This window comes from Electrophorus electricus, unplaced genomic scaffold, assembly GCF_041902795.1.
Source record: "Electrophorus electricus isolate QZ-2024a unplaced genomic scaffold, ASM4190279v1 Scaffold44, whole genome shotgun sequence".
NCBI classification, from domain to species: domain Eukaryota; kingdom Metazoa; phylum Chordata; class Actinopteri; order Gymnotiformes; family Gymnotidae; genus Electrophorus; species Electrophorus electricus.
In genome coordinates, this window is record NW_027658735.1 from 1,016,046 (window position 1) to 1,032,356 (window position 16,311).

Here is a 16,311-nt window from a genome sequence, read left to right on the forward strand (position 1 = left end):
GCTGGTGCCGCAGCTTCTCCAAAACATCATCCTTGACCTTGTCCTTCTCAAACTCCTTCTGACAGCGGTTCAGCAGCAGCTTTTGGAAACCCACAGTGCTGGTGGGCTTGTCTGCCATGGGCACTTTTAACTACACAGGAAAGACATGTAGGAGAAACACTTGGGTATAAGACAGTGTTGAGAGTTCTGTTACTAAATAGAAGCTGATTAAAGCTCCATGTCAGTTTAGAGTGGTTCAAACAGAGTTCACTTCTGTGTGGCATTTGCCTTTGTATGGAACTTCAGCAGCAATGTATGGGAACATGTTACTCACCATAGCCAGGCAGCTGCACATATTGCCATAGACCATAGAGAAGCTGGGCTCATCGATGGCTTTTTCAAAAACCAGATCAACCACGCCTTTGAGGCGCTCCTCTGTGTCGATGGTGAGGTCCATCACCTGCTTCATCAGCTGGTTAAACATTTGCGGTGTCAGTTTGTTCAGGATACTGCGCACCTTCTGGAAAAGCTCCTGGAGAGGAAAACAGACTACCGACTAAGCTTTCCATTACAAAGATCCCAATCTTTTGTTAAATTCAGCAGTTCTTCCACATAATGACTAACTCCTCACTTTCACCAAATATTTACTCTGCCATTTGGAACTTCCTCATGAACAAAAATCACTCAACTTTGCTATATAGACCGATAAAGGCATCATACATCAATCACACTTTCTGAGAAGTGTAGCACTGGCAGCAAACAGTTTATCAAATCTTATCAACTAAAACCCCTCATGTGCTCCAAATTCAAATTAAAAGAAAACCCATTAGAACCAGCTACAAGAATTTTAGATTTAATCAATATATAACTCCTACAAACAAAAAAAATATATACATAATAACCAAATCTGATCCAATAATAACCCTACCGACCAGACAATGCAATGAAGATCTGTCAATCTCTCCAAATGCTGAATTGCACACAAATTTGCAAGAATATTTTTAACACAACCACTGGGTGTTAACCTATAATATATACAAGATCATCCACAGAATACACTACAATATCTACAATACTCTCTCACCAAAATCAACACCACAATCAACACAAGGAACAACAAGCACACAAGATCTGGTCCTCAGTATCATCACACCCCCTGTTTACACTAGAAACCAATGTCCCCCTGCATAGCTACATTCGTGCACACTCCCCGCACACCCACCCAATTAAACAACGACTCTATAATTTAAATATCCAATTCTTGAAGAGCATATCGCAAAAAAAATTAAGTAGCTTTCAAGACCACCATAACAGGCTGTGACTCTGAAATCTGAAAACAGGGCACAGCGGAGTGAGGTGCTGACCTGAGTTTTCTGGGTCTCGGGGTTCTGGGTGTTCTCCCTTTTCCTGCCAGGTTTCCAGGCATTCTCAGCCTTCTTCAGCTGCACCTCGTCATTCACGGACACGTTGGTAATGATCTTGCGGGGAGGCAGCCGTCTCGGGCCTACACTGAGCAGCTGAAGCAACGAATGGGTGCTCTTTATTATGGGCGGTAACAATGTCACAAAGACCTCGGTCACATAAGATGACCAGGCGCTCATTCATTTGTGACAGAAGAGAAGGGATGAGCGGAGAGACCCACCGGTGCACCCCTGCCTCCAGGAATTGCCCTGCTGAAGTCTGCAGAGGCTGGGTTGAAGCCTGGGTCTCTGGCGATAATGCGAGGGCCCACCTGCTGCAGGGGCAGCTTGTTTTGTTTGATCTAGAAAACAACAGAGTCAAGTCGAAGTCCATCAGCCCCTCTCCATGGAATGGTTTTAAAGGTCCCCTAAGGCCAATGTTTTAGCAGGCTTACCTTGTCCAGTACCACATCAGAGATGGGAGGAAGCCCCTCTGGCTTCTGCATGCAGGCAGGCATGAACTGGAAGGCCAACAGGAAGTCTCTATCATACTGCCTCTTCCCATCCTTCAGCTCTGGCTCTGCATGCAGAGAGGGGTACAGTGAGCACCTGGAGAGAGGAATCACCTCTCTGTCAGGACACTGGGCCTGCCCCACAGGAGTGTCCTCTTTTGGCTTCTTCCAGGTGTTGGATAAACTAATAGCTGTAAATCATAACAAATCAGTCTGGTGTCTTTTTAGTGTCCTAACATAGCATGTCATGCATGTGCTTATTTACCTTGACTCAAGCTTTGCCTAAGATTGGACTGTAAAATGGGCTCCACTTTATCCTCCAGCAAGACCTCTGGCTCCTCGCCAGTCTCTTTCAGCTCTGCCCCAGTGGAGGCTCCACAGGCCTGGACTGCCTCTATAACAGCCTGGCCTGGGAGAGTGAGGCCTGAAGGAACAGCAGTGCTGGAAGGCAATGAGGGCGTCAGCGTGCCTGAGGCAACCGCCTCTCCGGCTGCTGGACTTGCAGCCTTCGCCGGACAGTGGGCCTCCAGGGCCAGGCCGACATTGACATTCCCCTGCTCTGCTACCTGGCTGTTCAGCTGCTGGGATTTGAGGTAGAAAATGCGAGGATAATGAGGGTGTGGACATAAAAACTAGCAAAAGACAGAAAAGATGGAGAGAGAGAGATAGAGAGAGAGAGAGAAAGAGAGAGAGAGAGAGATAGAGAGAGAGAGAGAAAGAGAGAGAGAGAGAGAGAGAGATACTGCACACACATGCAGAAGAAGGGGAATGGCAATGAGGGTGGGGGGGTGAGCATAGCACAGCACAGCACAGCACAGCACAGCACAGCATAATTAGAGAAGTGAGTAGAGAAAGAGGCAAAGAAAAAGCACAAGAGGGCAAAAGATCCAGCCGCAAAGGCACAAAATGTGTGTGTGTGTGTGGAGGTGGGGGGGGGGGGGGGGGGTGAAGACACAAAGACAGCAAGAGACAGCAGACAAGCATGGGGTGCTTAAATAAATGGGCAGGAGAAATAGAGAAAGAGAGGAAAGAGGAACACTGTTAACATTTAGGGAAAGAGGACACAAAGTAAGTGCAACAGCGCAGTAGTGAGTGTTCCCTTTACAGAGAGGCCTTTCCTCAGAGGAGCTGAGGTGCTCAGGGTTTGGCTGAATCCTTCTTACAGGGCCTTTACGTGGGCTGTCTGTGTAGAGGGAACACGAGGGAAGATCAGGAGGATTCGAGTGGCTGTGAGGGAGAACTAAGATGGAGGCAGACGAAAGAATAGGCACGGCAAGTCGGAACATCAAAACACATCTGAGAAGCCTTCTTAAATCAGAACAGCCACAATCACACAAGCTACTGCAACCAGTCAAATATGACGGAGGAGGGTCAACGGTGTGACCGAATCACTGAAGAAGGAAGAGAGAATGGCCGGAAATCAAACTACACCATCAGATTTTGTTGCTGATTGTATGATGCTTTTAATAGGACAAGACAATGAAAGCCAGCCAAACAACCAAACAATCAGCTCAGAGCTTATTATGAGGGAGGACTAGATGAGAGAGTACTTTGACCTGTGGAGTGGATCACGCGAAGCAGCGGCCTGCAGCCGATCAGGGGCTCGGGCTGTGGGACTGAATGGCTTACCTGTGGAGCAGTAGGGGTAGTGCAGGGACGTCCCACTGGTGGGCTTGTGTTCTGGCTAATGCCTACTCCTGACATGATCTCCTCTGTGATATCCTTGCCATCCTGGTTAGGGTCTCGGATACGGATCTTAGCGAACAGCAAGTTATTTGCATCTATTAAGTCAATCCACAATTAAATTAATTTCACCTCTGAGGCAGGGGGAATACTCACTGTTTTCTTTACCCTCTTAGTGGGTGGAGGCTGCTGAGCTGTATGCACTATTATGGATGGAGATTTGGTGTATATGGTCTGGCCAGGATAGTATGAAGGCCCTGCCACTAGTGGTGACCAAAAAAAAGCACTGGTTTCAGTTAGAGAGCAAACGAAAAAGCAGTTTCAGCCAGCGGGAATACCCAGAAGAAAGGTCTCTTTATCGGTGAGAGCACGCGTGTGGGTTTCCCAGGTGGGGGTAGAGAAAGGGAAGTCCAAACTCACCATATGCTAGTGGGCAGTCTGCAGGAAAGAGCCCAGGGTAGAATGTACTGGGTCCTGTGGGCTGGACGGAGTACTGCTGGGGATGTCCCACGTAAGGAAGGCCACTGTGGTGATACTGAGAATGAAACAGAACAGCAGAGGTAAAGGGCCTAGCACCAGACATGGCCATTCATATAGGACACTCCTAAGAGATATTCAAAGCGGTAAACAAACAAAAAATACAAAAACATTTAGTTTTTACACTGAAAAAAAACTAAACTAGAACTTCTCATTTCTGCTTCCAAGATAAAACATATTTTTATCTACACATTTTAGGAGCAGTTTATTTATTGCTGGCCAACCTGTTTATAGACAGATTTTCAACCCATTTGCTACACTGTGTACATATTTGCACAGGCGCTTTTCTCTGCTCTGGGTACCTGAGGCACGTAGTACTGGAGTACGTAGTACTGGCCGGTCTGGGATGAGGTGAATGGCATGGGCGTCAGGAACATCATGATGGGCTGGCTGGACACGGGTCGAAAGGAAGCGCTGTTACTTGGAATGGCAGGCTGGGCTGTCTGCATCTGAGGGATCTGGAAAAGCTGGGAGAGGAGAGGAGTGGAGAGTGAGGGTCACAGAGCAGCGTGGCATATGCCGCAGCAGCCGGCTCAGACGCTCGGAGTGAAGACTTTAGTCAAGAGTTGAGTCGTGGACTCTACAGCAGTTGTACTGGGAATGTTGAGGAGATATATACATAAAAAAAAAAAGTTTAAAATTTTCAAGGGATTTTGAATGTCCTATTATGCTAGGCATGCAAGATACAAAAAGAAAACCTTTCAAGAGTCTGTTTCACATGCATGGCACTAATACAAGGGTGACTGAACTAGCATGAAAAATTAAACAATTACAATGACGGATGCAGCTAATTAGCCATGATTGCAGGAGAGGGGATATATATGTAAAAGACAACTAATCTTGAATGTAAATTTGTACTGATAACCTGAGTCTATCAAAGCCAATGCTGACAAAATATGACATGAGCTAGAATTCAGAATGTGACAAACCCCCATCCCAGTTGGCTTTGATGCTCAGAATGAGAACATAGTGAGGGAATTCCTTCTACATGAGAAACAGTAAAATGAGCCTAAGAGGTGATTCTCACATACTGTCTCCCACCGAGCTGTTGCCATCTTAACATTTTCTGGACATAAAATCCTCCCTCCAGCAGTTATGCAGGCAGGCAGAAATGAACCTTTGTATGGGCTCCTGGGTAATGGAGCAGCCATACCATGTCCAAAACAGATTATTAAAAAGCACTGGAGTCCAAAGGAAATAAAGAGAAACAGACTAAAAAAGACTAAACATAAAAGACTAAACATAGGTGCTGGCATCCTCCGAACTGGGGAGCAGAGTGGCGCGCAGGTGCACCACTGAGCTACTGGAATGTCTTTCAATGCATTTTTTGAAGACTGCAAAATTACCTGAATGGATCTCAATCCTCCCTTGAATATTGAAGCAGGAACGAGAGAGAAGCTAGTGGAAGAACGCACTAATGGGTGTGGAGGGTCAGAGAGACTTCAACACGCTCACATACACTGGCACACACAATTTAAACAAATCTTTAAACAAATTTAAACCAAAACAAGTTTTGTTTTTTTTTAAATGACGGAACACTGTTGTTACAGTGGAATTGTGAGGTCAGAGGCAGAGCAAATGTGTTCCACTAACCTTCCTGGCCCTTTAAGTGCACTACTGCAGATAGACTGAAAACAAATTTCACCTAAATAAAATCACACTGTAACACTGAAAACATAAACACAGACAAGCACTGAATGAGTGGTAAAGGGCATTAAAGCCTAAGTATTACATGGAGATCACCGCTCACATTTTCAATTCTTTCCTTTGACAAAACAACTCACATCAACAGCCAAGGCACTGCACTGGCTTTCTAAAAGGAGATGGCAGATGGCACTATCAATTAGCTTCACTCAAAAATGGGAGAAAACAAGGAATGCGGCATGTTATGCGCTCGTGCACATAGTTCGGTCACACGTCTCTGCTATGGTCTTCCAACGTACACTGCCCTTGATATGAGGCAATATGGCCACCTACTGTAAGCTCAACCTTGGGTCACGATATCATGCAGAGCCTTCATAATACCCTATGCTTCTGTGCATGTGCTAGTCAGATTCAAGCTCAAATATCGTCTCTCTCAGCTAGCACAGCCCGGCCTCATCTGTCTACAAAACTTCCAAGAGGTCTCCGGTACACTAGACAAATGTTGCTGTTTTGTATTCACAGAGAACATTTATCCAAGTATGTGTACTGGTCAAAAAGTTGGGATGCGGCTGGGAGACAGGAATCCATCTGCCTCTGAGATTGATGTGTGAGTTGGGGAGGGGAGTGCAGTGGCTAGAACACTAAACTTGGCGAGGTTTTACCACAGGCACACAGAGGAGCATGCAGCATACAGTGGGAGGTGCTGCGCTGCAGCGGTGGACATTAGCTGCTGGTGGGCAGGATGAGAGAGCAAACTGGGGGTGGAGGAGGGTGGGGGGAGCCAGGCAGAGACTGTGGGGGCAGGATGCGTGCAGACGCATGTCACATGCTGCAGGAATCTGGACCATGTTGCTGACAAGTTCATTGAATGTTTTGAAGCCAACTACAGCACATGCATGTCTGTGTTGTATCTGGGCTTGGTGGATTAGGGTCAAGGAAGACTTATTTTTAGCTGAAGATGTCTATCAATAGCAACACACTTAACTGCAGATAACCATATTTACTGCTAAACTTTGGCTGACATCTCAAGTGAGGCGCACTTCATACAGAATGAATACAAGAGTTAATTTACTGTCTTGTGCAGTTCAATATAACAAGCTCATGGTTCATTGCAGGTGGAGCCACCGTCCTTGTTGATTGAAAACCTTAAGAAGCAGAAGCAACAGTCCTATTCCAAGCTAGAGAAAAAAGGCACAGGACTCTCACACAGCAGACTCTGAAATGGAGGATCTCTCACATTAAGGTATGGCTATGCAGCCTTGAATTTTTATCTCCAGACATTCTTGTGTGGTTCCTAGATTTTTCCCACATTCCAGTCCTTTTCTCAAGTACACTTTAAATAGAAAATAAAGTAATTAATTGAAGGGAATAGCCGGTGCCATCTTTATTCTGAGCTCAATGTTGCATACAGACGAGGTATTGACCACAGAATGTCTAACAGTCTCAGGTGGGTTCAATATTTATACATTTTCATCAAGTTACAAAACCATTTTTTTTTTTTAATTGTATCTTTAGGTGGTATCCTGGCCTCAATCCTGGACTTGCCACAGAGGCCATATTTGGTCATTCTCACTTCCTGCTTACTTCTGAAGCCTAATTTGGTCTTTTACAATTCCTGCCATCATATTATTACATTAATAATTTCATTTTATTACCTCACTTGAGTACACCTCTAGCTGGATATTGAACCACTTGGTTGTAATCCTAAATGAATCAAGAATGATACAATCAAAGGATCACTGCTTGAAGCCAAGCAAAAAAGTTTGATTTTTCACATTCACAGACATGAAGAACCAGCAGGACGAATCAAGACTCATGTGAACTGTGTGGGAAAGTAGACTTTTCACATACTGTAGAACAAAACCGCTTTGATGAAGTTGTAAGCAAAGAGCTATTAAGAACATAAGCCTGTGTAAATCCTGATAAGCAATTGTAGTTCAGAAGTGTTTGAATATGTGTATTGTTTGTTTGTATTTTCACAGGCCAAAAACAAGTACTGATTAGCAAGATTTACTACCTCCCAGTACACCATTTCTTTTTACTGCCTGAGTAGATGTTGATGGAAGTCAAAAGGCCAACAGAAGCAATAGCCATCTGGTGGTTGCTTCCAGACTACCAGATCAGCTTGATATTCTCTATTGCCTCTCTCTGGCAGAAGACCCACCAGGTCATTCCACATTTGCATAGTTTTGGTGATGCTCTTTGCTTTGGCTTCAGTGTCACTTTGGTGGGCTTCTTTGGGTGGGATGATTCCCCCGCTGAGAGTGTGCGGGCTGTTGTGGAGAGAGGATGTGTCTCCAGAGTCACATCCAGACCCACATATGGCCATCGCAACCAGAAAAGCACAGGTGAGGAAGGCAAGGCTTCTGAGAGCTACCAGCCAAGCAGGTGTGGACAGAAAAGAGGTGCTCTGTAGCAAAGAGAAAGGAAGCTGATTGCTTGGTATGTAAAAGGACAGAAACCTGGAAGCTGGTGTGGATAGTATGAAACCCACCAAAAATGAAAACAACTGCTTCATTTGGAAAGAAAACAAAACAAAAAAAAACAAAAAAAACCACAAAATGCAGCAAGAGAGAACAGGTCTTTGCTTATCTTAGATAAATCAATGTTTGAGATAATCAATGCTTAAAAAAGCATGGTAGCCAGGAACAAAAAAGTAACCAAAAGTATTCAAGGTGAAATGTGCAGTGTACATTGGCTCAGTCATTTCAACTGTTCCCCATTTGTTTTATATCAATTTTCATCTCTGACAAGGAAGATGTGGAGGGGAACCTGGGAGCCTGTTGGACAGGGTAATGAACTGGATTGCAGGCTCAAACACTGTATGCACTTATATGCACTTGAAGGACAGTGTTCACTGCAGTTCTGTGTACGCCTTTTTTTCTATCGTGACTTTGTATCAACCGGGAAGGAGCAACTGTCATTCACACCCAACAGGAATGCAGCTAGTTGTGACCTTGAGAATTCTTGGCTATGGAATCGCCAAAAAGTATCTTAAGCACTTTAGCACCATTCTAAGACAACCATTGACAATAATTACTCACCTTAATGAATGCTTTGTCCGCATCTTGGCTGCATCTGAGCTGGTGGTTGAAAAGCAGGGCCCGCAGCTGTCAGTTCTGGTGCTGGATGTCATACTGCTCAGCGGTCTGACAGGCACGCACAACTCGTAGGTCTGTTCAAGGTGGCGCTTGTACACCTCAATTTCCATCGTAATTGTCCTATACAACCATTAAAAACTTGACAGAAGTTAAAAAACAGCAGAACGGTTTGTTACAACTGGAAAAAAATAAATAAGAAAAGATTGTTTGTTGTACATGAAAGTCAGTGAGCCATGAGGATAAGCCCTCTTGTCCAAAGTTCTGATCAGCAGTTATGACCTCCTAACACTGCAATCAAAATGCACGGGCAAAAGATGCATTACTAAAAAAATACACTGCAGATCTGGAATTCATGTCACCACAGTCAAAGTTGAAGGCTTTGTTCGGTGAAAAGAAAACAAATGCATCAAAGTTGGCGTTATACTCAGTAAGAACTCAGTAGAGTAAGAAACTGCAAAATACTCAGAGAACTCTGTGCATGAGTCAGTGGCTCAATAGTCCAACTAAAATCAGCCAGGACCAAAGTTTAGTTGGGCTAAACATGAGTCAACTAAATCCTTAGTCAGAGAATGATATTCTGTCTTTGCTGCTTACATGATCAGCTTCTTTCAAATAGCCATGTAAACTTAGTCAACTTAGTTATTTAGGAATAATATCAAACTACATGTGGGCCATCAGATCCTGTTTGCCCTTGAAGACCCACTCACAATCTCTGCCCAAGTCAGAGACTATTTAGAGCTATTATCTTAATTCCAGCACTGGACATGCATTACCTTGCACAGTTTCACAACTCTGGCCCTGCAATAAACCCTGCATACGTCTTAACTAAGAAGGCAACAGTTCAAATGGAAAACCTACTTCCTTTCTGGGAGTGAAGGAAGCCAGCTGCTTGATCTTCAGTGTCTGGTTGAGTCTTGGGTGCATCAAGCACAGGGACACCAGCTGATACCCCATGGTTGAGGTGCTCCATATATTGTGCAAGGATCGGTTCATTATAATCACCATTCTGCATTTTTTAACAGCAGCAACAGCATAAAATGGTTCAGTTAAGGGTGCATCATTGGAAGACTTTCACTAAAATATGTCCTCACCATGTCTCAAATACAGCAATACCTCTTAGAAGTCATTGTACTGCACACAGAATGGACAGTCCCAGCAGTTTCTGTTCCAATATGGAACCTCAGTGTTTTGATTACAGAAAAAGCAATTCACAATGGCATAAACTGGTTTCTTCCCATTGAATAGGGAGTTTATATATATAACTGAATTTGATCAAACTGTAGCAATGATTGTGAGCAAGGATCTTTCATTCTACAGCCTAAAAATGAAAGTGACAAATACATGTATGTTACAAATAAACCAAACTTGAAACTTTATATGAATAGCTTCATGTTGAATATACACAGTTAATCAGTCATTAAAAACTACATTCTATTAATACAGAATGTTTATGAAAGTTAATTTAATCTAATTAACAATAAATGAACAGTCGAATATTGTAGTTCAAACAGTCCAATAGCTGTAGTAATGGCTTAACTCATTTTGCTTATTTAGAGAGAACGATCAATTTGAAAACCCACAGGTTTGTGGATTTGGGTCTCTAAATCATACAAAAGTAGGTTTTCTATTGCTGAACAGTTAGCTAGCTAACAAACTACCAGCACCTAAACGATCAAAGTTGAAAGCTGAACAATGAAATGGTTCCACAAGGAATGGTTTATAGCCCCGAGTTTGACACTCGCTGACCTCAACTATTAGCTAGCTAAATAGCTTATCGCTGTGATAAAGCGATACAATCTTTAGCAATGAGGACATGAATAAAGTATCCTTTACAATTTTCACAATATTGTGAAAATTTAATTTGCTGGCATTGGAGGTTATTAAATATTCACAATATCAATAATAATTCCTTGGCTCACAGAATCAGACATTACATTTTTGCTGTTATGGCAGCTGTTATAAAGATCATATTTATACAGAACGCTGTTCAGTTAGTGCTAGTATTGACAAACCATTGCATAACTAATAGCGGTACAGAGACAGAAACATCATGTGTTCAGATGAATAACTGGATGTGTGTGAGACAGTCTGTGAGAGGTTTGCATTTGTGTGTGTTGCATGACTATGAGTGGAAAAACCATATAAAGGTAAAAACATTACCTCTGCAACAAGGATCTCTTCTATTTGAAGGAAAGGTTTAAGTTAGACACAGTCTCCACAGAGTAAGTTAAATCTGTCTGTGTTAAGACCAGTTGACATATCAGTGGTTTATCACTGATTATGCCTGCCACTGAGATACCACAAATTAAGGACTCCAGATTCCAAGACATAGAGTTGTGCAGTGTGAGCCATACATCAATTTGAAAACTTCAAGTCACGTAATGTGTGCATGGCCACTGAAATACCACAAATTAAGCACTCCAGATTCCAAGACATAGAGTTGTGCAGTGTGAGCGATACATCAATTTGAAAATTTGAAAGTCACGTAATGTGTGCATGGCATAAGCATATCAGCAGGTCCCAAAAACATTTGCTATCAGAAATGATTTCATCATAGAAAAAAACTACAAATTCTAGACTTGAGAATGTGAGCATCAATCCCAGTAACACTCACATACTAAAAGAGCACTCTACCACTTGAGCTAGTTCTCCTAGAGTGGGACTTGTTTGCAGATCGGACAAAAGCTGAAGACACAGTGGAATGGCAATTCTCTAGGAGATCATACCAAATTCTGATATGCTATGCAAACACTATAAAATGTGAGCTATGTTCGATCTGGCAGCCGATGCCTAGGTCCCGCAGGAGTCTGCCTATGTTCAGTTAGAACAGGCATCAGTAAGACAATACTCGCTGTACTCACTCATTATCTTAATACTGTTCATTAAATTAAGTCAGCGGTTTATATTGAGTTTACGTCATTTGGTACGACGACTCTACAGTCTTGAATTGATTTCTGCAGTGTAATATGGATATAAATGTTAAAATGTTCTATTACAGAACACACCTATTGCGTTTTATATTTTATATTATATCTCTGATATGACCACTGTAACATAAAGTTGCGGTTCTAAGTACCTGAAACATTTTGATCGACTGAAATGTAGATGTATGTACATGCAATATATTTGTGAGAATGTAAATCAAACAGCTATTCTTATTCTTATGGCTAGCTAAATAGATTGCAATTTCGTCGTCTTCAAGGCATGGCAGTGTTTATTCATTCTTTGGCATACAAAATGACGCCTTTTCACGTTGTGGAACTACAAATATGGCGGCCTTTTTTCTTTAGCGTTTTAATGACGTAAAAGCAGAGTCGCACCGTACAGTCGGGCAGGAGGATCTGGACTCATTTATTTCTTCGTATCTTCCGCCATCTAGCGGTCAATAACGGGTAGTCTTGACTTGATTTCTATCGCGTAATACTTTGGATATAAATGTTTAAATTTCCTGTTGCAGAACAGACAAAGTATAGTCAACCAATTCTAACCTTTTGATCAAAACTTGAACTTCAAAGTAGGTGAATCTATTTCCTTAAACCAATCAGATCACAGTTCATTTACATAACATCAATGCTTTGAGTGCTTTAGATATGAGAACATCACAGTGATCTTTCTGCTCACACATCAGTCAGTCTATAATTCTGTATTATGTGTTTCTATAGCTTCCAACTTTCATGAGTTCCTTGAATCTGTGGAGAAAAGTGCAGACCAATGTAGTTTCTTATTTGTGAACATTTATACATTTATTGTAATTTATTTATCATTTAAATGTTTTATTACTTTTACTTTATAGACATAAGGACACAGAAAACAGTTCATATACTGAATGAATTGTTACAAGGTAATATTTTCTAGACTGTGTTTACCATATGTTTTTATTTCTAAACGTTAATGCAGTGTGTTAATCTGTCATACCGAGGCAGAAGGGGTGAATCTGATATACCCTTCTTCCATTGTCAACTATTCAGAGTCCTCCAGTGGAGCTCATACAACTAAAGAAACACATACAGAGGTCACTGGAGGTTCTAAGTTACATCTAAAGTGGTCTAGTAGTGACGTTGCGAGGATAAGCAGGATGCGGGGACGAGGCACGATGAAACGCACTTTTATTTTTGCAAACATGCAAAACATACAACAAAGCTCAAATACTATGCACATCTCAAACACCAACACACGTACTATGACACACGAGACATATATACACCCAAGCCGATTACACATAACAGAGAACAGGTGAACGGCACGAGAGGGTGTGGCAACACAGACGAACACACACACGAACACACACACACACCAAGATGTTTGAGGAGGGGGCGGGGCCACAACATGACACTAAGCCTGTACACACTATTCCAACACTACCCTGTAGGGCACCATCTCCATGGAAGTATATTTTTAAAAGCATGTTTGATAACCATATTTATACTGGAACAATTTAATCAAATGAGTTGTGTTTTTTGTTCCTCTCTAAGACGGTTCGGATGCCGATATTGAGATTTGAGTCTGAGCAAGTTGAGAAACCCACTGTGAGGGTTTCTGGGTGCTCTGGAGGAGCACCCAGAAGTCGTACACCTGCACCATGCCTGAGACCCCTCTGCCCCTGACACAATTGCCCAGGAATGTGGGCATGTACCTAGACTATGAGGATGGACAGCTGTCTTTCTATTACATACTAACATATCTACATATTTATCGGAAACCTCTGGGAGAAAAAGCTGTATCCCCTCTTTGCGCTGCTGGACAGACACACTTATGACACTGTACTCATCAAAAGCAGCACCAGAGATGCACTGAGTCATATCCCGCTACACACCTCTCAGACCAGCTTGTTTGCACATTTTGTCATAAAACTTAAGATGTCATTTGTTGCTGTTATATATAAAATTACCAAATTAAAAAATAAATAACTCAAAAAGTACTTGTGGCTAAGAAGCACAGCCAATCACATAAACAAGATATAATGTCAGTAATGTTTGCGGCAGGTGTTTCAAATGTGCCCAGACTCATATTCAAAAATATCCATGTTTCAACAGTTTGAAGGTGGCCATGACACTAACAGTCTGGTGGAAATTCCACAAGATATCAAACTCCACACTCACACAAACTATTCATTCTCCCATTTGGAACAATCCAGGTTTTACCATGAACAAAAATATTAAACTTTACATCTTGGATAGAAAAAGGCATTACAAACCTTAAACATATTTATCCTAAGACTTGTTTCATGTCACGCCCACAACTAGCCCCAAAATATGCTATAGAAAGCCCCCAGTTCCTACAATACCATCAGCTAAGATCACCTATGTGTTCAAAAATCAATTCCGATACCTACATCCTTATCAGAATTTATAAACAAGCATTCTTAATACAAAAAACCTATTATCTAAGATATACAAAATAATAGTGAAATCAAATCTCACAGTTACTCTCCCATCGAGACAATAGGAGGAACATTTATTACTAGCCCCCGACGCTGCAGTTTGGATTAAAATGTGTAATAATAATTACCACATGACAGCAACACTAACCTACAATGCATTCAGTACAAAATAATACAGAGTACATTATACTACACATTGGATGTTTAAAATTGGTTTCACAAGCTCAGCAATCTGTACATACTTTACTCAAATCACAGTTGACGATTACATTCACGCCACGTGGCAGAGCACACCTATCAAGCAATTTTGGCAAGTCGTCATCAAGTTCGAGTTCAAGTTCAAGTGGTTTTATTGTCATTTCAGGTATATATACAAGTACACAACAAAAACGAGACAACGTTCCTCCAGGGCCATGGTGCAACATAAAAACAACAGTGCAACAGACAACATGCTACACAAGTGCAAACAGTCCAATATAGTGCATCACCAACATATCCCATGCTTTAAATAACCATATCCATCCAACACCATCTTTATGTCTCCTAGGAGACATATCATCAACCAATATGACAGGATACTATGTATAACATTATTATATTGATATAATAAAAATATTCTTGCAAAAAAACAACAAACAAAAAAATATACTCATGAACTGGAAAACAAAAAATAATATTAGTGTCACCCAATAGAAAAATCTATTGATAGAGTATATATATCAATAGAATAATTCTCAGAATTAATCAATAACAGAACCAATAATCTAGACTGGACACCTTTGATAAAATCCATACAGAGCCAATCCATAAACGATAAATATCACATTCTAATACGTGTACATATACAATCCAACATACATGTACAAACACATAACCATATACATAAATATATACATACATACATACATACACACACACACACACAAACACACACAAACACACACACACATTATTCCTGTAATGGTGCAGATGGCGAATACTTAAAAATATTATATATACATTTTGCGTTTGTCTGTTCATCTGTCTGTCTTATTTTTAATAATAAAGCTCTAAAGGTCCACTGATGGGGGGTAATAAATTCATATATTTATTTCTCCAGATTTCTAACTCTGAGAGAAAAAAAACGTCCTTTTACAAATTGTACCTCGTTGTGGACCTCGGCTAGGTTTACATTCCAGGTGATTATTTTTAAGTTATAAATAAAAATAAATAAAAAATAAAGTGTAACAGTTCCCGATGAGGCGGTATGGTGGTAGCGGGCCAAAAAAATCAAAATCTTCAATATGTCGCATGTAATTTACTCTAAATAAAAAGATTTAGATATGATTTACATACGAGTTCTATTTTTAGGCCTACTAAATGTATACTTTAAATACATTTATTAATTAGCACAGATAATATATCTGCTCTTTATACTTGGATTTCTAACCTACATATTTAAAAATTTAACTGATGTATTTATTTCTGCAGATTTCTAACTCTGAGAGAAAAAGACGTCCTTTAACAAATTGCACCTCGTTGTGGAACTCTACTAGGTTTAATTCCAGGCGAGTATTTTTAAGAGGCTAGATTTGTGCTCACAAGCTGCGATGGTGGTTTTTTCATAGCTTCTAAAAGAAGAGGCTGTGGTCAGGGTGGAGTGAATCTTTGATAACCAAGATTGTTGTTGTTTTGGCCTTCGAATAGACAATGGCATTACCCAGTGTCAGGTCTTTCTCAGTAAACTGCAGAGAATGATATAGAGGGCAAGAAATGGTCAAGCACAGTTTAATTGGGTGTGTGTCTGTGAAAAACACTACAGCTCTCTGATACATTTTTGGTTCAAGATTTAAATAAGATTTAAATGCAAATAAACTGCAAACACAATTACTTTTAGAAGTATCATCCAGTTTGTTTTCACAATTGCCAAAATGTAATGAATCACAGCCAGTGTTCTAAAACAGAGCTGGAATGTATTCCTGGTTGATGTGCCCTGTTTCTGGTTATATAAAAAAAAATAAATAATAAAAAAAAAAATTGGTGGATGAATTTTCAATGAAAGTGCTTCACTCAGCAGCCATTAATGATTCTTATAT